Source organism: Urocitellus parryii, chromosome X (genome assembly GCF_045843805.1).
Source record: "Urocitellus parryii isolate mUroPar1 chromosome X, mUroPar1.hap1, whole genome shotgun sequence".
Classification (NCBI taxonomy): Eukaryota; Metazoa; Chordata; class Mammalia; order Rodentia; family Sciuridae; genus Urocitellus; species Urocitellus parryii.
In genome coordinates, this window is record NC_135547.1 from 101,569,298 (window position 1) to 101,594,059 (window position 24,762).

At 38.3% G+C, this 24,762-nt stretch overlaps 1 protein-coding gene across 1 annotated transcript in view; it reads right to left on the reverse strand.

Moving 5' to 3' along the window:
* Prrg1 (proline rich and Gla domain 1) overlaps positions 1-22,261 on the reverse strand; it is a 97,803-nt gene extending 75,542 nt beyond the window's left edge. Inside the window, exon 1 of the mRNA XM_026387581.2 lies at positions 22,184-22,261. The gene's annotated coding sequence lies outside the window, so the exon portion shown is untranslated. The remainder of the gene's footprint in view (positions 1-22,183) is intronic.
* Between the last annotated feature and the right edge of the window lie 2,501 nt (positions 22,262-24,762).

Here is a 24,762-nt window from a genome sequence, read left to right on the forward strand (position 1 = left end):
GATGGATACCACAGCCCCTTAAAAACCCAGAAATTGCAAGTCTTTTCAGGGTATATCACTGAGTAAATGAAGACCTATCACAGAGAAATGAAAGCAGTTTCTGACTTATGATGCTAAATACTTGGGTGAATCCCAGGAAAAAGTTCCACAGTAATATCTCTTTTACAATATTCAACCTGACAAGTCAAAGCCAAAACTCTAATTTTAGTGAGGTTACTTTGATCTCATTCCCATTCAATACTGACCAGCTCCTATTGTAAGGCCTGTACTTTACCATAATGATATTAAGACTCCACATAATCTCCTACATGTGCACTAACAAGAGGATGAGTCAAAAGTCGAAAATGTTGCAAGTTATATTTTAAAGAATTTTATACATTATTTGTCTCCAGAACACTTTAACTCCAATATCAGAAAAAACTTACTCTTTGCTATTCTGTACTCTTGATTCCATGATAATTTCTAGAAACCTCCTAATTTCTATATGTATCTTTAAGGTATTCCTGTTAACATTCTCATTTACTTTGGCTGTTGTAAGAGGCAGAAACTACAAAATAGGGAACTTTATTTAATTAACTAGCTCACTATTCCCTATAGTCCTTCAACAAATGAGTTAGACTGAAGTAGAAAACATTACAGGGACCTCTCCTAAAACATTTCACTTATATAGCACTATATAGCAAATTATATGACAGATGAATCTTTTACTTAAAATGACTTGAAATGTTGACTGCATATCTACATGAATATAAGAAGAAAAACATAAAAACAATTTTTAACTAATCATCTTCTGAGAGGATCAAAATGTTAACATTTAGCTAATTTATGAATACTGAGTAATTTCTTATGGTGACTCCAAACTAATGAACTCAACTAACATTTATTTAGTATCCAACTTCATGGTAGGCATTGTGGTAAGCACAGTAAAAGAAGCGAGCATTTGGTTCAAAACAGCCAGAAATATATTTTTTTAAAATATCCTCAGATTCTATAAAAAGTTATTCAAATTTTAACACAATTTAAGGCCCTGGAATTATGTAAATTGCTCATAACCTCCAAAGGGTTCTGCTTATCTCCCAAATTTCTCCCTCCCCTACTTCCTGTTTCATGGACAACAAAAGGTTAGGACATCACAAGATGCCACTTTACTGACAGTCACTGATAGTGGTTTCTAAGAGATTATTTAGTAAAGGAGAAGTAAGTTTTTTGTTTGTTTGTCCTGAGGGAAATATTTCCACTTCTAGGTAATGATGAACTCAGAACCTGTAGGATCTCCTCCATCCTCGGCACACATGGAAAACAATTACAAAATCTGGATATAATAGAAAAAGAAATGAACTTAATGTACTGGACAGTAAACAGAAGCATAGAAACTCTGATGAGGAACCCACAATTGCAAGGAGGAATGCAGACAGGGAGCTATACAAATTAAGTTTTCATCGCCTTGGCATTAAGCCTGGGCTAAGTGAAGCCCTTGTGGTGAAGAGCAGCTAGTGGAAGAGGGATGATACATGGAAAAAACCCTCATTTTTCTGGCACAGAGAACCAGAAAAGTTAAGTTGGAAAATGCTGAAGAGTGTGTGGGAGGACCAGAGGAAAGAGCCAGACAGGGAATTCCCAAACTGTCTACCCACATCTACAACTGAATCCTCAACCAAGCTTGTGAAAAACAGATAGAAAACAAAAGAACGATGCTGAACTGAGACTAGAGTTGCCCACCCTGAAGGTACCAGTGAATGAAGAAGCAGAAATACACAGATGGAATATGTGTGCTCACTTGGTGGAAGGGACATGGTAGAGTCAAAAGGCATTCAAGCAGAAATGGACACCCATGAAAAACCCAGTCATTCAGGCCAGGAAAACTAGATTAAAAGAGTCCAGGAAATCATGATTATTAAAAAGAAAAAAAAAAGAGTAGAATCTTAAGCCCTATCGACTCATCTCTGACTAAACTCTGAACCATGTTTATGCCCAACAGACATTTGGTGCCTCATCCAAAACCAAAAGATCTGAGAAAAAGACAAGAGCTGCTGCACAAATAACATTTAGCTGTTCAAGTCCAGCTACGAAAACCAGCTGCTAAAACAAAGCAAACAAAACAGCATAGTACAGTCACACCAACAGACATATGGACCAATGAAACAGAACAGAGAACTTAGATATAAACCCAGGCATTATAGTAAATTGATTTTTTCCACAGGTGCCAAGAATAGACAATGGGAAAATTCAGCCAGTCTCTTCAACAAATGGTATATGAAAACTGGATATCCACATGCAGAAGAATACAATTGGACCTTTACCTCACAATACAAATAAAGTCAACTGAAAATGGATAAGACCGAAAAACCAGCCTCTACCTCAGAGCAAAGCCTGTCCAAGGAAGGGACATGATCTATGTCCTTGGAAAGACCCACAGAACACTCCTAGGCACATTCCCACCCTGCTAAGTGGTTTTATCTACAAATAACAGGAGAGATCTGCTGCGCCAGGTATCCCTGACTCAGTCAGGCTAGGTGGGGACCCATACCAATCCCCTAGCAGCCACCAATCAGCATGAGACAGGGAAATACCTGGGATGCCAGATGACCCTCCCAGTAGTTTATGGTGTTGGGAAACCACGTAGTTCAGCACGAACCCCCTCTTGGCTTAAACCAATCAGTTCAAATGAATACCCCTCTTGTAGTAACCAATCACTCCTACCCAACTTGTTCCCGTCAGTGAATGTGCTAATCATGTTTTAGAGTTGTTATTTGATTTTCCCGGGGTGTGTGATGATTTGCCAAGAGATGCTATGATGTATGTGGGGGTCCCTGCCTTCCCCAAAGAATGTATAAAACCGCTGCAAACCCTGGGCTTGGGGCCTCTCAGCATCACCAGTTGCTGTGTGCATGTGGAGGACCGAGCTAGCTTGCAATAAACACCTCTTTGCTGTTTACACCGATCTTGGGTCTCTGGTGGTCTTTTGGGGGTCCTGAATTCGAGTATAACAAGACCTGAAACAACAAAGCTTCTAGAAAAAAAAAAAAAAACAGAGGGAGAAAGCTTCATGACATTGGTCTGAGCAATTTTTTGGATATGACACCAACAGGATGGGAGACAAAAGGGAAAATATTGTCTCAATATTGATTGTCTCAAACTAAAAAGCTTCTATGCAGCCAAGGAATTAATCAACAGTGAAGAGAAAAGCCGTGGAAAAGGAGAAAATATTTGTAAGCCATATCTCTGATAAGGGGTTAATAGCCTAAGTATGTAAGTGCCTCGAACAACTGAACAGCAAGAAAATAACCTGATTTTAAAATGAACAAATGAAATGAATAGAGATTTCTCAAAAGAAGACACACAGGTTTATGAAAAAATGTTCAGCATCAGTGATCATAGGGAAATGCAAATTGAAATCACAATTAGATGTCACCTCAAACTTGGTGAATAGCTATTGTCAAAAAGACAAAGGACAACAAGTGTTGTCAAGGATGTAGAGAAAAGAGAATCCTTGTAAAGTGTTGGTGGGAATGTAAATTTATAGCCATTTTGGAAAGCAGTCTGAAAGTTCCTCAAAAATTTTAAAATAGAACTACCATATGATCCTGCAATCCCACTACTGGATATATACCCAAAGGAAATGAAATCAGTGTATCAGAGAGATATCTATACTCTCATTTCGGTGCGGTATTATTCACAATAGCCAAGATATGGAATCAACCCAAGTGTCCATCAGTGGATAAATGAACAAAGAAAATGTATGTATACATACAAAATTACGCACACTACTCAGCCTTTAAAGTGACAGGATTTCCTGTCATTTGTAACAATATGGATGAATCTAGAGGTTATTATAGGTAAGTGAAATAAGACAGAGAAAGACAAATATTACAAAATCTCACTTATACATAGAATCTAAAAACATTAAACTCATAGAAGCAAAGGGTAATAATAGTTACTAGGGCCTGAGTAAGGGAGGATTGGGGAGATGTTGGTCAAAGGATAAAAAATCCAGACAAGCAGAACCAATTCTAGACATTTTTGTTTTTCCTTTTGTTTTTGTTTTTGCAATACTGGGGATTGAAACTTGGGGTGCTCTCCTACTAAGCTTCATTCCCATTCCCATTCTTTTTTTATTTTTTTGAGACATTGTAATACTTAGTTGTGAGACTGGCCTTGAACCTGTGATCCATCTGCTTCAAGCTTCTGAGTTATTGGGATTACAGGTTTGTGCCACCACACCCAGCATCAAGAGATGTTTTGTAAGACATGATGACTATAATTAAAAATTATATATTGTATATTTGAAAATCACTGAGAATAGATTTTAAGTATTCTCACCATACCATACCACACCAAAAAATTTTTAAAATAAGTATGTGAGGTAATACATGTTAATTAGGTCAATTTAGCCATTAGACAATATACATCTTTTTAAAAACATGTTCTATACCATGAATATATGTGTGTGTATATATGTATACATATACATATATAATTTTAATTTGTTGATTAAAAAGAAGAGAGAATCAAAGCTATTGGGACAGAGTGCCCTGTTATTTCTCCTTTGCTAGAAAAGCAATACAACTTCTTTCTCCTTTTTCTCAAAACCATGTCCTCGTTATTGGATTGGCATCAGGGACAAGGATCGAGCTCAACAACAAATTTGGTGACCCAGAGGGGACCCGAGGGCAGCTCCCACTCCAGCCCTCTTGCGCAGGCCTGGCCCTCCAAGGAATCCCACTTCTATGCTGAAGATTCATGATGCTGTCAAACTTGTTGAGAGTCAACTGCAGGAAAGTTAGGAGAAGGTGGGTTTGCCTCCAGTTGAACCAGAGGAGCTACACCTGTGAGTAAAAGGAGGAACTGAGGGACCATCCCAGCAGCTGATGAAGCTCCTTTGCTTTGGAAAACTCCTGCCTTCTCTCCTTGAACATGTAGGTTGCTCCATCATGGTCTACTTTGAGAAGAAAGAAACTGAACTCCTGAAAGTTAGACAACTTTGGCCATTTGCATGATCCCTGCCCTATGTATGCCTTGTCCAGTCACCTGCCATCTGCCACTGTGGACCTCTGGACTGCTCTGATGCTGAATGCCCTTAATGGTCCACACCTCATCTGATAGAGAACAAGGACTTTGGGTTACTTCCCCCAACTTTGCCCCCTTTCAGCAGGAAGCAATTTGAAGATGTCATCACCCATTTTTCCATAGAAATGGAATGTAGAAAGACAGTGAGGGAAATGTAACAGTGGTCTACTTTATGCTTTGAATATAACTCTTGCTGCTTTGCCTTGTCACTTATTTTTTAAATGGACATGTTTCTTTCTCTTCTTCTCTCCCTGCTCCTCCCTAAATCTCTCCCCCTCCATAATCTCAAGAGAAATAGGATAACCTTTCTTCTGCATTCTAGGCAGATTTATCTGTCCTTGAGCCCACACCCACCATAGGAACAAGTAATCCAAACTTTCTGGATATTACCAGAAGAGCTCAGAAATGACTGTCTCCCAAAGTAACAAATGAATCACAACTCCAGACAGAGAACATGTGGAATGTAGCCTCTGAGGCACCTCTTTAAAAACCCCTTCCTGCTGATGGGCAGAATCATAGACTTTGGGACACAGAGTCCCCTTGTGTTTCTCCTTTGCTAGAAAAGCAATAAACTTTTTTTTTCTTTTTCTCAAACAAAAACAAAAATAAAAAATAAAGAAGAAACCATGGATGCCAGAAATTAGAATACTGGAATAACATCTTTGATGCTTTGAGGTAAAGAAAGAAATGTTAACATAGAATTCTATATCCAGCAAAAATATCACTGAAGAGTTAAACTGAAATAGATATTTTCACATCTAATGGTAGAGAGCCTGCCTACCATGTATAAGGCCCTAGGTTCAATCCCAGCACCACAAAAAAGAATTAAGATATTTTCACATGAAAGAAAACTAAAAGCATTTGTCATTGCCCTGCCTACACTGTAAGAAATGCTAGAAGTCATTTAGATAGATGAGAAATGGTACCAAATGGAATTAGGATACTCAAAAATGAAAAAGAACATTAGAAATGGTAAATGAAAGAGATCTTTTTTTTCTTCTTTCTTTTTTCTTGGGGGGTGGGGTGGGGTGGGTACCAGGGATTGAACTCAGGGGCACTCTTCCACTGAGCCACATCCCCAGCCCTATTTTTATTTTTTTTTTCATTTTCACTGAGTTGCTTAGCACCTCACTTTTGCTGAGGCTGGCTTTGAACTTGTGATCCTCCTGCCTCAGCCTCCCGAGGTGCTGGGATTACAGGCATGCGCCACGGACCCAGCTCTTATGTATTTCTTATACACCAAAGAGCTGTTAAAACTAAAATGATAACAGAGTCTTATAGGGTATATCTGGGGGGATGTGTTTTACATATAACAATTTTAATGAAAGGATGGGCATGGGCCTATAAGTTTGCAAGACTTCCATATTTTACTTAAAGTAGCACATTATTAACTAATTCAATGGACTGGGGAAAGTTATGGATATATATTGTAATCTCCAGGAAATCCACTATAAAAATAGTGACAAAAAAGGCTAAAATATCAATAGAAAAACAAGTCTTATTCTCTGTGTGTGTGTGTGTGTGTGTGTGTGTGTGTGTGTGTATTACCCAGGCTGGACTTGAACTTGCAATCCTCCCACCTCAGCCTACTAACTACTTGGGATTACAGTGTGTGCCACTGCATTCTGCTGAATTTTTATTCTAATGGAGTATAAAGAAAACTTATTCTAGCATACAAACAAACACACAAAGAGGGAGAGATGAAGAAAAAAATAGGAGATGTGTAGAAAATTAAAAAAAAAATAGAATGTGAGGCCTAGGCTCATCCATATTGATAATTATATTGGATATTGCTGGGTTAGATTCCAATTCAAAAATAGGTTGTAAGAGGGTTAAAAAAAAACAGAACTAAGAAACTATAGAATGTCTATAAGACAGTCATTTTAAATATGAATACACAGTTTAAAAGTAAGTGAATGAAAAAGACCTACCTTGAAAAGTGTGAGCAAAAGTTTGGAATGGCCATTAATATCAGAATACAAATGTAAAACCAAATGTATTATCAGAGGTAAAGAAAGATGCTTCATAATGAAAAAAAGTGTCAATTCAATAGGAAAGCTTCATGTCAAATATTTATGCATCCCATAACAGAGTTATGAAACAAGAATTGACAGAATTGAATGGAGAAATAGACAATTCCATAACCATAATTGAGTATTTTAACACTCCTGTCTTAGCAACTGATTGAACTAGGAAAAAATACAAAGACATAGAAGACGTGAACACTATCAGCTACTTTGACCTAATTGATACTTACAGAACAATACACTCAATAATGGCTGAATACACATTCTTTCCAGGGCACATGATGCACGTACCAGAAAAGACCATATTCTATATCATAAAGCAATTCTCAAAATTAAAAAAAAAAACCCTGAAGTCATACAATGTATGTACTCTGACCACAACAGAATTAAAATAGAATACAGTTGGAGGGGGGGGGTACATAGGACCATCAACAAGTTCAATGATAATGATTAGGGCTCAATAAAAGGTTATACTCAACACTATAATTTATTATAGCAGAGACTAAAGTAAAAGCAGCAGGAAAAAGTTATGCAATGGTAAAATTTCCATGAAAACTCATGGTAAAATTTAATCTTGATTGTGAGGTATTAAAAGGTAAGGCACTGTGCTTATTAATGAATTGACGGGTTATTGGGTTAATGATTTATCTCATTTTGAGAGTGGGTCCTATGTGTCCCTCTCCCCACATGGTTGCCTTGGGACTCTCTGCATTGCCTTAGGACTCTGCAGAGAGTCACCACTAGGAAAAAAAAAAAAAAAAGTACCCTCATCAGATCTGATCCCTTGACCCTGGACTTCCCAGCCTCCAGAACTGTAAGCTAATAAACATTTGTTTTTACTTTATAAATTTCCTAGTATGTAGTCTTCGAGCGACTAAAAACTGACTAAGACAATTTGGTAGCATCCAGCCAGCAAAACGTTTTTTATAGGTGCTTTTTCTCTACTAGCAAAATATAAGGACATGTGTAGAATATGTCTACCTAGGGAAGAGCAGAAAGACATTTGAATCTCAGCATTCATGGATTTCACAGAGGCTGACCATATATGTATATCCTGCTAGGTGACCAGTCATGATAAGGGACACTCAGAAACCAAACACATCATCAAATTGCTTCAAAACAATTCTAAAAACAGGTACCCAGAGCACAGTCCATTGCTCCAGGTGTACATAAAAGGTCAACCATTAGCATAAAAAACAACCTGAAGGCCACATTCCTAAGGACTGGCTAAGAGTCAGTCATAGTTCCAAGTTCCCTTGACACTGAAGGAGTTTGCAACCAGACCTGCTGTGTTAACTTCTTCCTCAGAAATATCAATACAAAACCCAGGAAAACTCTACATATTTGGAAAATAAACAACACAACTCAAAACAATCACTGGATTGAAGAATAAATTATGAGAAATTAGATAAAAATTTCAACTAAATGGTAATGAAAATACAGCATCAAAAATCTGTAAAATAAACTAGGCACAGTGGCGCGCACCTGTAATCCCAGCGGCTAGGGAGGCTGAGACAGGAGGATGATGAATTCAAAGCCAGCCTCAGCAACAATGAGGCGCTAAGCAACTCAGTGAGACCCTGTCTCTAAATAAAACACAAAATAGGGCTGGGGATGTGGCTCAGTGGTTGGGCGTCCCTGAGTTCAATTCCTGGTACAAAAAAAAAATCTATAAAATATAGTTAACATAGTTTTTAGAAGGAAACTTCAAAGCGGTAAAACCAACAAGTATTGAAGAAACTTTTTTAAAGATGTATAATTTTGAAATTGTTTCATATTTCCTCCTATTTTTTCCAGATGTAATGCCAGAATAGGAATGTTTTAGAGATACTTATATGATTTAGTTCCTTTGGAACCTGAAACATTATAGACTGAAGAGACCACACGATTTATGAGCAGGAGGCAGCCACATATTTAAATTATGCTTCCTTTCCTATCATACTCAGGTGAGTGAATGTGAAGGGGCAGCTTCAGAATTGGCATGATCCTTCCAATTATGTACATAAGACTTTCTTTATGAGTGGGTCTTGGTATTTGCCTCGGTCTAACAATATGAGAAAAGCAATCCAGAGTAATTTAAATAGAAAGCCCTGGCCTCTATCTGCCTGCTAAAGTGGGGGCTCCATTCTGCCCAGAGACAAGTACAAGACTCCAAGAATATCTCATGGCACACTTGCCAGCTGTGTGTTTGGCAAGTGAGAGTCCCCTACTATGTCACATAAACATTCTCAAAGAAGCAACCTGGTGACTAACAAGGCTACATGTATTACTATTGCAGCTGTTAGGTTTGCTTGCCAAATTTCCATCAGTTTGGCTGGTAAGGAGACAATTTATTACATACATAGATAGCAAAAGCAAAATCAGCATGGTATCAGTTCCCCGAGTCCCTAGTCTCATATGATGACACCAAACTGTAGGAGCCAAATGACAGATGGCCCCAGCAATGGGTCATGCTGCTCTTGAATAGCCATTGCTAAACTAAACTAAACTTACAGACTTACAGAGAAACATGTAGTTGTACTCTCACAGGATATGAGGTGGAAAATCCTGCACTCAAACTAGAAGATGAGTGAGAAATGGCCATATGGCAGTTTTCTGTAAGATAGGGAAGAGCCAGTGCCTCACAGAAGCTCACAGGCTTCTTATCTTCCTTGCTCCAGCAAGAATTACAGGATACTTTGCTATGATTTGGGTCAGAGTATAGTCAGGCATTGGCCCAGTGACCTTTACGAAGTCTTGAATGTATGTCAAGGTGCTACTCGATGAAGCTTCTTTACATTATACTGAACTTTTCTGTTTTTCTGTGAACCAGGAGTAGTAGAATGATATTTGATTCCAAGACTTTTTAAGCACTTACTAAGAAGGGACACTGTTTTAGCTAAGCCCTGAATTAGTTAAAAGGAAGTGATAGTGAAGTAGGGCCAGTGTGAAGTTTTTAATAGAACATCCTCTGTCACCTCCCATAAAATCTAATGCAATTAGTCACTCCATATACAAGCACCCTTGAATCAGGGGACCTATTTTTGGGAACTGTGTGTTGTGAACAGTGAAGAAAGCACTTGAAGCAGCTATCTGACTTCCCTAACCACTCACTCTTAATCCCACAGAAGGATACTTTTAAGGTCCGGTAATACTCCCTGGAATTAATGCCGTTGCTTCTGGTCAAACATAGTGAGGTCAAATCAAAGGCTATGGTTCTTAAACAACCATTGCTCGATAATCAGAAACATCTACCAAGCCACTGCCAGAACCTGAGGCTGTAAAACAAGCTCAGATCAGAGCTCTCTGAGATACTTTGTCTTAGTCCTCCAGCAAAATAAGTTTGAATCACATTGCTTTTAGTACAGATACAGACAGACAGATGATGGGTAATTCATATAGCAACTAAGATTTACCTATGCCAACAAAGCTAAGTTTTGGCTATCTTAATAAAATTCATAGCTTTCAACAATACTACATAAGGAGTTATTTTAAATATTTTTTAGGATAAAAAAATGCAATGACCCTTATAAAGTTCTATTTAATATGACTAAATGTAAAAAGGAAACACTTAAGATATTTTTGTTGGAGCTAGGGTTGTGGCTCAGAGGTAGAGTGCTCGCCTAGCATGGGTAATAAACTAGGTTCGATCCTCAGCACCACATAAATATAAAATAAAGATATTGTGTCCACCTATAACAAAAAAATAAATATTAAAAAAAAGAATGGGCTGGGGATATAGCTCAGTTGGTAGAGTGCTTGCCTCATATGCACAGGGCCCCGAGTTCAATCCCCAGCACCACAAAAAAAAAAAAAAAAAGATATTTTTGTCAACATTATACAGAGACAATATCTGACTTAATTAAGGCTGTTTGGAAACAATTTGTATAGAAAAATCAATCCTGCCCAGTGTGTGATTAAAAAAAAAAAAAAAAACCCAGAGGCAAAACCACAAGCCATTGAAATAATGTAACGGAAAAAGCACCACCATCCCAGCCGCTCAGGAGGCTGAGGCAGGAGGATCATGAATTCAAAGCCAGCCTCAGCAACAGTGAGGCGCTAAGCAACTCAGTGAGACCCTGTCTTTAAATAAAATACAACTAGGACTGTGGATGTGGCTCAGTGGAAGAGTGCCCCTGAGTTCAATCCCCAGTACTGCCCCCCCCCAAAAAAAAATCATTGGGCAGGGGCTGTAGCTCAGTGGCAGAGCAATTGCCTAGCATGCATGAGGCACTGGGTTCAATCCTCAGCACCACATAAAAATAAACAAACAAAATAAAGGCATTCTGCCCATCTACGACTACAATTTTTTTTAAATACCACCATGAGTTGAAGTCCAATAACTATAGCACAAGAAAGATAAACCATGATCCAGAGAAATAGGTTAAGAGTTAACTATACTGTGTCAGTGGGCAGGCTCTCTGCTGAGAGCTGGAAGTAACAGGAAAAAGAACTTGCAAAACAACTGTGGCCTATTATCCAGCTAGGAAAGAAATGGACAACAGGAAAAAGTCCACACAAACCTTGAGAGAGTTTTGTGGATGTGAAACCTCAATGGTTGAGAGACTATAATTGTCTTTACTAATTAAGGACTACAGCCAGACAACGAGATGTACTAAACCTACAACAGAGAATAAAATCTCATAGTAATTTATAAATTCATGTGATTATTGTAGTCAATTGAATGTTAAATATCAGATGAAAAATAAGATGATTTTAATCCCAAGATCTGCATTTTAGACATAAGCCTGGAATGAGACCTGTGTAAATGATAATCAGAGTGTGTTTTCTCACACATTATGCTCAAGAAAAGGAGATAATGAGAAAGAAGGCTTCCTCTCTTCCCATCCCTACTTGTATCAGCAAGGAAGAGTAGAAGGTTAACCAGCAAGAGAAACACTTAAAGGGAGAAACTTCTTTAAGTGATGAAGATTACCATTAGCCCCTTAATTTAGGGACCTTAACTCAAGGACCAGGCCTGGGATTTTTCCAAGAGTGGAGAAGGGAACTCCATGGGGCCACTTTTTCCCAGGGTGCTTCTTATCCAGAGGTCTCATTTCAGAGCTTTCTTCCCATTTAACAATATGAGAAACAAAGGAGAAAAAAAGCAGATAATACAGATTGGGCAGTAGGCAGGGGAGAAGCTCTGTTTTAGATATTTTAGTTTGAGGTAGGCAGTCATGTATATATTCCTGAATCTTCTAGAAAAAATTCTGACTGGATATAGATGTGGGGATTTTCTGTGTGCAGAATGAGTCTGAAGTCAGGAAATGATGATGTTGTCCAGGGAAAGGGCAGAAGTCAAAGAAGAAATTTTAGGGAGTGAGAGGTCAAGTAACACACAGGTAACAAAAGCCTTCTTTTTGAAGTATGCATCATCATATGAAGTAGGGTTCAACATATGATATCAAGGACATTTTGAGGGATCCAAAGGAAAAAAACATCCATTACAACTATTTTTTTTCATCAGAAAATTGGAGCTATGACTCAAATACTTATATTATCAATATTATCATCATCAATTTTAACAGAAAGGTATAGTGGATAATATCATTAATTCAATAATATTTGAGTAGATAATGTCATCAGTTCAATTAATACTTTTGAATGTCTATCATAAGCCTGCCACTGTGTAAGCACAGGGAAGTTACCATTCTAACTAATTTGACTAATATCCTCTCATCTGATCACTTACCCATTCATTAGCACTAACCCCTACTAGATCATAACACTAGATGGTTGAAATGCATATGTAAATGCTCAATATACATTTTCTCTTCCTAAACTAAAGAGTTCTACTGTGTGCTTGCCATGTGAAAGTGAAGATAGGAAGACAAAGTCCTCAAAGCAAGCTTCATGCATGGGGGCCTCCTGAAAAAAGTTCCCACCTTTCATTGTCAGAGAAACCTGGACTGGAATTCCAGCTCTACCATATATCCACAAAGTGACCTTGGAAACTTAAAAAACTCTTTAAACTTCAGTGTTCCCACTACAAAGTGGGGATAAAGTCATATACTCTAGAGGGTAATACAAAGTCATGAAAATATCTAGTACAACATAGAGAGGTTACTGTGATTGTGGTTATTATTATGAATGAAGATGATAATCCATATGGGAAGGAGTTATTTTAAGAGATAAGAAGAAAAAATAGTTTGAGCAATCTTCCAAATAATGAACTATCACTATATTTCTGAGACCGACAGGGCTGTCAAGAGAGTGGGTTTGGGTCCCAGAGGAAAAAAGAAAATCCCATTCTACACAGGGTTTTCTCCAGGCTCCTTCCTGGTTCACTGAAGATTCTGATAACCTTTTCCTCTTAAATCCAGTTAAGGAAGAGTGGGATCCACGCGCTCTAGTGGCAAGGATTCTAGGGATATTTAGCACTGAGATTCCTGGTGGTGGGATGCAGGCCTCTGGCTAGTAGGCCTGAGATGCTGACAGAGAATTAGCACCAGTCAAAAGGCTAAAAATTGAAATGCAAATGAGGAATTCAAATAGAAAAACAGAAGAATGGTTAGGCCTATACAACTCAGAAAAGTTAGGTACACACAGCTTTTGACCGAGTGAATAGTTCGGTCTATAGGGGTAAATGGGGCTTTCCAGGAACCTTTATTTTATTTTATTTATTTATTTTTATGTGCTGCTGCTGATCAAACCCAGCACCTCACACATGCTAGGCAAGTGCTCTACCACTGAGCTACAAGCCCAGCTCCAGGAAGAGGTTTTCTTTTCTTTCTTTTTTTTTTTTTTTTTTTTTTTTGACTGGGGATTGAACTCAGGGACACTCGACCACCGAGCCACATTGCCAGACCTATCTTGTATTTTATTTAGAGACAGGGTCTCATTGAGTTGCTTAACACTTCGCTTTTGCTGAAGCTGGCTTTGAACTCATGATCCTCCTGCCTCCACCTTCCAAACTGCTGGGATTATAGGTGTGCGCCACCACACCTTGTTTAGAAGGTTTTCAATACCTGTGGATAGGCAGATCTGGATTAAGAGCAGGGAACAAGTGACTGGGGAGACCACTTAAAAAGATATGGCTAAAGTGTTAGGAAAGATGTAAGAAACCCTCAAACTAGGACAACAGTAATAGGAATACACTATTTAAAACTTCAAAGGTAAATTTTATAAATGTTGGTGAACATTCATAATTTAGAGAATGAAATAAAGAAAATGCTAATAATAAATATGAGTATCTACCATTTGCATTTTAAAGTTTAAAGTTCAAAGAATAGTTATTTTTACAATACTCTTCATATTAATACAACAAAAATATTTGTATTTTCAGACTCTCTGCTTAAAAACCTAATGAAGATATTTCTCTCATTTTTCACTTCTATAATATTTTCTTGATAAATCCAAGGGATTTTGAAGCAGGATAAAATTACATATGAAAGTAAATATATTCTTAACAAAATAAATATTCTAGTCCCATAAGTAATACTAATATAGGAAAAGAAACTTGAAATATATCCCATTAACTGTTTTTTGTTTTGGGTTTTTTTTTTTTTTTTTTTTGCAGCAACAGCAAATTTTAAAACTGGGCTTATGTTCCTGACTTTTTCTGCTTTCTCCCTGAAGCAAACATGTCAGAATAGATTATTGTGGCAAGTTACTTATATCGTTTTTTTTTGTTTGTTTGTTTTGTTTTTTTTTTTTTTTTTATAAAATTGGAATGCATAACACTAGAAACCAAATCACAAAGAATAGGCACACCAGAGAGAGGCTGGAAGTGATTCACAGAACATAAAGTGCTTTAAATAACAAGGCTTTGTCACTGAAAAAGGAGGCATGTGGTTAACTAGGACTCCAAAAAAATAACGCACATCTTCTGAGACAGTTTTGAAAGGAGGAAAGAAAACAGAACACAGGGAGCTTACTCCATGTCAGAGATTTTAAATATAACACATTTTCCTAAAGAAATTCTAGCTTCTACATTCTGAGGCACTGAAAAAAATGTGCCTAGAGTTCAAATGGTTATTTCAATTCTGGTCCATTTAATTGCTAAGCCTTTGAAGAGATAATGTGCTTTATCAAAAATTCATCACCAAGTATTTGAATGAGCTTGAAAATAACTATGTCAATTATTACCACACAATAATGGAGAAAGCAAAGCAACTATAAGCATTTTTAAGAACTGTGATTACTCCAGCCCTATGACTCTTTGATTCTCACTTCATTATGCCCAATAACCAATAACATTCTTTTTGTTGTTGTTGTTGTTTATTTTTGTTTTTTGGTACTGGGGATTGAACCCAGAGGTGCTCTATCACTGAGCTACATCCCCAGCTCTTTCTATTTTTTATTTTGAGACAGGGTCTCCCTAATTGCTTAGGGCCTCACTAAGCTGCTAAGACTGGTCTCAAAATTGCCACCCTCCTATCTCAGCCTCCCTAGCTGCTGGGATTACAGGTATGCTCCACTGCACCTGGCCCAATAACATTTTTAAGAAGTATTTACAAAGGATCACACTAGCACACACACACTCCTATATACCAAAGGTGTTCAATAAATGCTTAATTTAAATTTAACATAAATTCACTTCTTTTTTAAAAAATATTTTTTTAGTTGTAGATGGACACAATATCTTTATTTTATTTATTTTTATGTGGTGCTAAGAATTGAACACAGTGCCTCACATGTCCCAGGGAAGTGCTCTGCCACTGAGCTACAACCCCAGCCCTAAATTCACTTCTTTAGGAGGCTCTACAAGTCAACTTGCAATGATAATATCATTTCTATAGTCCTCCAGGTTTTCAGGCTAACCAAATCACTTTGCCATTATAGGAAAGACATTACAATAGAAAGAGCTTGTCTTCAAAGCCCCAACAAGAAAAAGAATCAAAACACAGGAGCTATTGTTTCCTATAAAAGCCCTTTTAAAAAAGCTTTCTATCTTGTCTGTTACTCCCATACATATGTGAGTGAGCACATACTCACTTGCACACAGGGCACCTGATAAGTCCTTTCTAGCTTTTCCTTATGTCAGAATAACCTGAACAGAATAAAGTTGGCAAAATCTTGCCTATAACTAAAAAGGCAATGTGAGAAATGTTCTGGGACCATATCACTATTTTATTCAAATCTTCAATTTACTATTCTGATGACAATACCCATGTTAGTATGAAATAATTTGTTCCTTCTTAGTTCCCAATCCTAGAAAGAACAAAATTTTGTGGAAAACTAAAGGACAGTTTCCCACGTCTTTTCTACCCTAGGTGAATATCTGTACAGTAAATAACTGAAGTATTCAGAGCATATTAAACAATTGAAAGTGGAATGAACTAGAACCATATTACTACAAACATTATTTGTGAAAGAGCAACATCAGCATCACATGGGAAATTGATAGGTAGAATCTCAGGCCCCTTCCCAAACCTCCAGGGAATTCAGGTGCACACCAATGTTTGAGAAGCATACAACTAATTGACATTATCTCATATATGTAATATTGAGCAAAAAAAAATATGGATATGTGGATGTTTTCATTTAATAAAACAGGCAAAATTAACTAATAATTTAGAAATAATTATATGGCTAAAGTCTTAAGAAAAGCAAAGCAATGGGAGGGAGGGAGGGAGGAATTAGGAAGATTTTATTTTATTTTTTTTGTTTTTTTTTTATTGGTTGTTCAAAACATTAAGGAAGATTTTATTACAAGATACTTGCACTACCCAGGGGGAGAACAGTGTTTTAAAAAATTTATTGGATTCACTGCAAATGTATATTGGAAAATCTAGAGCAACAATTTTAAAGTTTTTTTTTTTAAAGCATACTTGATATACCAAAAAAGAAGAGACAATAAACCATAATTTTAGTCAGCTTTCCATCACTACAGCAAATTCCTGAGATAATCACCTTTTAAAGGGAAAAGATTTATTTTAACTCACAGTTTCATAGGTTTCAGCCCATGGTTGGCTCCATTGCTTTGGGACCTGTGGCAAGGCAGCACATTACAGCAGGAATGCTTGGAAGACAAAGCTATTCCCCTCATGGCTGGGAGTGAAAGTGAGATAGGAAGAGGCCAGGGTCCTACCATCTCTTTCAAGGGCATGCCTATAATGATCTGAAGACCTCCCAGTAGACCACATCTCTCAAAAGTTCTGTCACCTCCCAATACCACCTTGCAGGGAGCCAAGAGATCACCACATGGACCTTTGAGGAAACTTATCCAAACCATAGCACATATAAAATGCTTAATTAAACCCATAAGAGGTATAAAAAGTGTGGAAGACAAAAATAGTAAGGGCAATACACAGAAAACAATAACAAGTTCAGTAGATGTTAATTCAACTAAATCAATAATTGTTTTGCATGTGAATAGTCTAAATACAATTAAAAGAAACTCATTTTTACTCTAAAAGCACATAACACTGAAATTAAAGAGATGGGGATAGATGTACCATGCCAACACTAGTTAAAAGAAAGCAAGATTAGTTATATTAATTTGAGATAGAGCAGACTTCAGAACAAAGAATATTACCAGAGATAAAAATAGATAGAACTACCCATACTTATGAATTCTACCTGGCTATGAAACAAACATCTCAAATTCAGCATGGCCAGTATTTAATCTTTAATCTTTTCTTTCAGAAAATGAAATGGCAAGATATTCCATGTTCATGGATAGGAATACTCAATAGTCTCAAGATGTCAGTTCTTTCCAAGTTGACCTACAAATTCAATGCAATCCCAATGAAAATTTCAGCAAGTGATTTTGTGGGTATAAAAAAAAATGATTCTGAAGTTAATAGTTAATATAATATTATAGAACAACAAAAGTAGTGCAATCTTTCATATTTCATTAAAGAGCTACTCCATTCTCCCAGGTGCAGGTGCTCAGCTGAAACTCACTGGCAGCATCCTTGACTCTCATCTTCTGTTATATTCTACTTCCAAATCATCAGGAAATCAGATCATTTAACATCACCTCCAGCATTACACTACCTTAATCCAACCACCATAATCCCTCTTTTAATTGATCTCTCTTGTGTTTTTTTCAATCTACTCTCCACACAGCACCTAGAAAAAAAAATCCCTATAAAACAGAAATCTAGTAAGATCACTCTTGACTTTAAAGTCTCTAATAACTATCCTCACCTTACAATGTCTTCCAATATTGAGCTGAATAGCTCTACAGGATTTTCCCACTCTCCAACACTCCTTTTTGCTTACCTGACTCTGTTATTATTCACCCCATGCTACTCTAGTTGCAGAGATCACTTTGCTGTTCTTAGCAAGGTCTCAAAAAGATCCCACTTCATGACATCTGTACTTGATGTTCTCTGTCAAAAATGTTCTTTCTCTATATAAATAGTTTTCTTATCTCTTATGGGCCTTTGTTGATAGTGAAGTCTTCCCTGATCACACCTTATTCACCCACAGGTAAGTGTTCCCCCAATTCACTGGCCCTGTTTTTTATTTCTCCCCCCAAAATACAACACTATATGACTTCATATATATGTGTATGTGTGTGTATGTATATGTGTGTAGTCATATGCCACTTAACAATGGGGATATGCTTCTTTGTCAATTGTCTTTAGACAAGCATCTTAGAGTATACTCACATAAGCCTAGATGGTATAGGTCAATCATCCCTCTTGGCCTTTTGATGCACTTGAGAGATACAGTAAACACAAGATGCATGAGGCTGCTGCTAGAGTAAATGGTATAGTGTTTTACAGTAATTTTTTATAAGTAGAAGCAATATACTTTAAAATGATGATCTAAAATTATAGTATAGTAAATACATAAATTGGTAACACTCATGTATTAGCATTAGCAAGTGTTAATGTACATACCTTATTGTAATACATACATTATTGTATGTGTTGTATTTTTATACAACTGACAGTGCAGTATGCTTGCTTATATCATCATTACCACAAACACATGAGTAATGTGTTATGACATTACAGTGCCTACCATATCACTAGGCTGGAGGCTGCCAGCTAATTTTGTTCCTTGCAGATGAACAATTTTCTTTCACAAAGCCAGCAACATCACCTTTATTTGAAAACTTGATAGAAATGGAAATTTTCAGGACTTATCTCATATCATAAACTCTGGGGGTGGGACCCAGAAATCTGAGCATTCTTATGATTACAGTGCATGCTAAAATTTGACAACCACTGTGCTATAAACAACTTGACAGAGATATATGGAAGGAAACCACAAATACACAACTGGAGTTTGAACAGGGTGTGAGGTGTCAAAACATCCACATTTTGAAGTCAATTGATAACTGAAATGATGGGAGCTCACAAGAAATAGCAAATACAAATAAATTGCTGCCATTTTAGAACATTAAGATAAGCTATTAAAATACCTGATCTCACTATCAGGTAAGTATTATCATTATCATTTTTTTACAGATGAGGGAACCGATACTAAGAAGTTTAAAATTTTGTTTTCCTTCCATATCCATGTCCTTGATTGCCATAGTATTGTCTTCAGCATATAGTAAGAAAGAAAGTTTTGCATAGAACTCAAAGACTTGGTAAAATGAACTAATCAAGAATTAAAAGAAAAATGGAAATACAAGGAGGGAGTTATATTAGTCAGTTTTTCATTACTGTGACCAAAATACTTGACAACAACAACTTTGATGAAAAAAAGTTTATTTTGGCTCATGGTTTGGAGGTTCAGTCCATGGCTCCATTGCTCTGGGTTCAAGGTGAGGTAGAACATCATGGCAATGTTCTATCCTCCACTCACGATAGCCAGGAAGCAGAGAGCAGGGGGAAGGGGCTGCAGGGAAGATAAACCCTTCCAGGATACATCCCCAGTGACCCACATCCTCCAGCCATGGCCCACCTGTATACAGTTACCATTCAATCCATTCAAACTAGGCTGGACTGATTAGGTTACAGCTCTCATAACCTAATCTTTTCACCTCAGAATAGTCCTGCATTAACACAGGAGCCTTTGGAGGACACCTCATATCCAAAGCGTAACATCAGTCTAGGTGAGGAAAGTTTTAGGAAGGAAGATATGCTTGCAATGGTTTGGTTTGTAATATTTTTTAATAGGTGGGTATATAAGTCACAGAAGATGTAGAACTTTAAAAAAAATTATGGGGCTGGGGATGTGGCTCAAGCAGTATCACGCTTGCCTGGCATGCGTGGGGCACTGGGTTCCATCCTCAGCACCACATAAAAATAAAATAAAGATTGATTGATTAATACTTAACTATAAGTTTACTAGGCACTCACCACATGCCAGGTAGCATTGTGTACTGGGGTAACACAGAATCCTGAGGTTCTAGTAGCAAGAGAGAAATAAGGTCAGTGATATAAATTTAATGGAAAAGGGAATGTTTAATTTATTCTTGGTATGTTGGCAAATTTGTCCAAGAAGTGAATTTGGCTGAGTCTGCACAGGGAGTTCATTTGGGAAGTTCCGGGAGTTCCTTATAAAAGGGACAAGGAATCACTTACTCCTACCTCCCTAGTTTGATAATTTAGCAACTGTTTCTGTTTCTTAAAATAACAGAAAAAAAAAAAAAACAGAAGAAAGTTTCAAGAATAAAGGAGCAGAAATCTTATTTACTTCATACCTGAGGTGGGGCAATTGTCTTTAAACATATTTCAAGTCTGAAAGTAAATGTTTATAAAACAGGATTCACAATCAAGGGAAAGGGGTGGAGGAAAAGGAAGATCAGTTTGTTGTATTAAGTTAAAACAAATGAGTAAAAATATCAATATTTATGCTTGGGAATACATATACCATCTTTCATAAAAGATTCTAAAATTGAAAATGAAAGCCTATGGACCCATATCCAACATCATAATATTTGCCCTAGTGTTTTGTATTTCTAATATCATTTTTTAAAAATGTTTTTTACAGTTGTAGATGGACAACATGCCTTTTTAAATTTATTTTTTTAACGTGGTACTGAGGATCAAACCCAGTGCCTCACACATGCTAGGCAAGGGCTCTGCCACTGAGCTACAGCCCCAGCCTTCCTAATATAATTTTTAAAAGTTCTAAAGAGAGTCTGCCAAAGTACCTGGCAGCACCCTACCCCCTATAGTATGCTTGTCTTTGAAACAATCAACAGTACCCCAACCAAGTTCTTAGTCACCCTGACTTGCCCATCTTCACATCTTTCTAAGTCTGGCTTTAAACTATAACTTTTAAAAGGCAATTTTTTAGCTGTAAGTTTTGTCACTCCACCTCCTCACTGCCCCCATTCAATTACTCCTTTCAAATTCTATTAGTTTCGCTTTTCTCCCTGAAGGGACTCTAGAAAATATATGAACAACACAATCACAAAAGCAAAGGCTGCAGCAGCCAGAGCCTGAACATGCACACTAACATCCAGTCGTATCCCTCTTGAGGTTGTTCTACCACTGATCAAAAATCAGCGGACCAGGAAGAAGGAAAAAGCTGAAGCAGGAAGGTTGTTCCCTTCCTTCCATTTCCCCCACGCCAGGCACCCCTTAGATCTCCCGTCCCCAGGGCCGCATCCCGACTTTTCAATCACCGCCCCCAACACATACACACACCCGCCCCCGCTGTCACCCGCCACTGCCTGCGAAACAGTCATAGCCTTTGTTAAAACGTCCACGAGCACAATGGACCAGAAGAGGGACACATTCCCGGGGGCGGGGTAAAGGAAAGTCACACGAAAGCTACGCCCTCCTTGGCACGAGCCCGGGCCAACAGCCCACCTCTAAATCCTCTCCCCAGCGATGGTGAAGGTTTCTGGCAACTATGCACCCCGAGAAGGCAGTGAGGGGGAAGGGATGTGTCTGGGACACTGCTCAGGGGCACCAAGTAGGGGGACTGAACTTGAAGCTGGGACACTCTCCAGCGCCCTTGGCCAGCTTCCCGATCCTGCCAACCCCGTGTGTGGACTTCCAACCTCTGGAGCCTTTCTCCAATTTTTCTCCTTATACACACCCTCGCCCACTCTCCACAAGCACTCGGTTCCCCACGCGGTCCTGGCCGGACACCCTTAGGCAACGTCACCACCAGTGCTGCCTCACGTCTAGTTAGTTTCTCTTTGCTGGACTGAAATCACCCCCACGCACCCCGATCCCTCCTGGGACGCTCACCTGGGACCAAGTTACCCAGGAGGAGCCCCGAGCTCCTGCCACACTTACCGCGCGTCCCTCTCCGCTACTCAGCGCTCTGAGAGTTGCTCGCCGCGCCTGCGCGCTCCCACAACTGCCGAGTCCAGCGGGAGTTAGCAGGCAGGAGAGGACGGGAAGGGAGGTGATAAGCTACAGGACCGGGTTAGGGCGGAGTTATGAAATAAGGGGCGGGGCTAGTCGGGGTGGGGAATGAGGGGCGGGGCCAGGCTGAGTGGGAAACGGAGGAATGAAGGGAGGAGTGGAGCCTCTGCTGTCACCACTGCCTCTGCCGGGAAGACCGACTACCCTGTGCATCGGTCTGGGGCTCTCCACTCTTGGTAGACAGAAAAGCCATCGAGGCGCCTCTGCACTCTCAAAAAAAAACCAGACCTGGCGCAGGGCCAAACAGTCAGCCCTCGGGACTTCCTCAAGCCACACAGATTCCTGCCAGACTTCACCCCTTCACATGCCTATCTAACTACACATTTTTCTTTCCTTTGTCACTGCTCATCATGCACAGTCCTCAGCCCTTGTGAAGGGAGTGGAGATTTCTCTTCCACAGATGACCTATGCAGGTATTCGAGCGAGTCCAGATCATGACTGGCAACCATCCAAGCATTGCCCACTGTTACAGTTCTGGGAATTGCCCTTTCCCTAAGGACAAACTCTCTTGCCCTGCTTCTGGACAACTTTTGGGGACAGCAGTGTGCTTTCTCTTGGGAAAAAAAATCTTGAACAAACCTACAGGAATATTTTGGAAAGGAGAGAACATAGATTGTCAAATAACACCCATCTTTGAATCTGCCTTTTAGGCTGTTACTTTAGAATTTGTATTTTAGAATATTAAAAGCCCTTCTTAGAAACAAAATAAAAGATCTGTGCTGTTGTGGAGATGACAACCTAAGAGCTGAAGGTTTTCTGGAATTTAGCATTCTAGGGAGCCTAACTTGATTATTATTCCATGCTGCATGTGTGCTTAATTGGAAGTTCTATGCTTTTCTGTTTAGATTCTGGTCAGCTGTGGCTCCTCACATGCCTTCAGATCGGCTATTAAAATAAACACACACCTGAGTGAATCCAAAGTGAATTGTGCTGTGGGCCTGAAGTGATTTATTCCAAACTAATTTCCCCCTTTTCTTTTTACTTTAGTAATGATGGAATTAAGGTGTATTTGGTTCATTAAGAATAAAAGAATCACCTCAGGATCACACCAATATTCCTTCCCAGCAAGTATTTTGATTGTAATTGTAGCATTTTACGGAAGAATCTGGTAATTGCCTTTAAAGATAAGACTATCATGAAAATCTTCTTATCAACCTTTATGGTTCTTTCATTTGTGTATTTTACAAAGCCAACTTTCTTGAACACATTTCTATTTTGCATTTGTCAAATAAGCATAAAGAGATTGTAGGAAGGACTTATTGCAGAAAAGTATGTTGGCAAATACAGACACAGATGAATATATCTGTAAGTGTCCGGAAGCAGGGCATTGTCCTATTCATTTCACTATTAAAAGTTTTCCCTTATGGAAGGTACTTTAAAAACACAATGGGTTAATAAAAATAATTTTTTGCATCCTAACAGATGTGTATATGTAGGTTTTAAAAAACTTTTCAATTAATTACTGGGTTTATTTATTTATTTATTGTCTGCATTTGTCAGGTTATTTTGATTGGAGTAACAAATACTAAATTGAAGTAGCTTAGGTTATTGTGTAACCCAAGTTGTAATTCTATGATTGGTCTTGGGGATAAATGGAACCAGAAGCTAGAATGCTTCAAATTCCAGTTCAGGCTCTCAATCTTACCACTCTCAGACAGGGTCATTTTTTTTCTAAACCGCCCAAAGTCATGAACTACAGGCTTGGAACCATGGCCTCTGAGAAGTACGAGTGGGATTATGCCTATTAAATTGCTATCAGACAGAAGATGTCTTTCTTTCCCCATTTCCAGTTTTGTTTTGTTTTATTTGTTTGTTTGTTTGTTTTTGATTTTGAGACAGGGTCTCAACATCATTCCAGTTTTTAAAACACCAAAGGAAGAGCCTAATTGTGTGGGTTTGGGTATCATAACCACTCCTGTAAAGAAAATACATGTGTGACCTAAGAAAAAAATAAAGAGAAATATTTCTAAATGAAAAGGTTAGATGGACATGCTATTTTCAGAAGAAGAAAAAGATACACATCTTACATTTTTAGAGGACAGAAGTCTAAAAATAGTCACACTGGGCTAAAGTAAGATGTCCACAGAGTAGAGATCCTTTCTGGAGACTCTTTGGAAGACTTCTTTCTTACCTTTTCCAATTTCTAGAGGCTGTCCCCATTCCTTAGTTCATGGCCCCCTTCCATCTTCAAAATCAGCCATGATATTACTCTGACACTCATTTTTTTTAATATTTTATTTTTTAGTTATCGGCGGACACAACATCTTTGTTTGTATGTGGTGCTGAGGATCGAACCCAGGCCGAACGCATGCCAGGCGAGCACCCTACCACTTGAGCCACATCCCGACACTCATTTTTAAAACTGAATTGCTGTGTGGCGGGGTACTGGAGAATAAACCCAGAAGTCCTTTACCACTGACCTATATCCCCACCCTTTTCAAACCTTT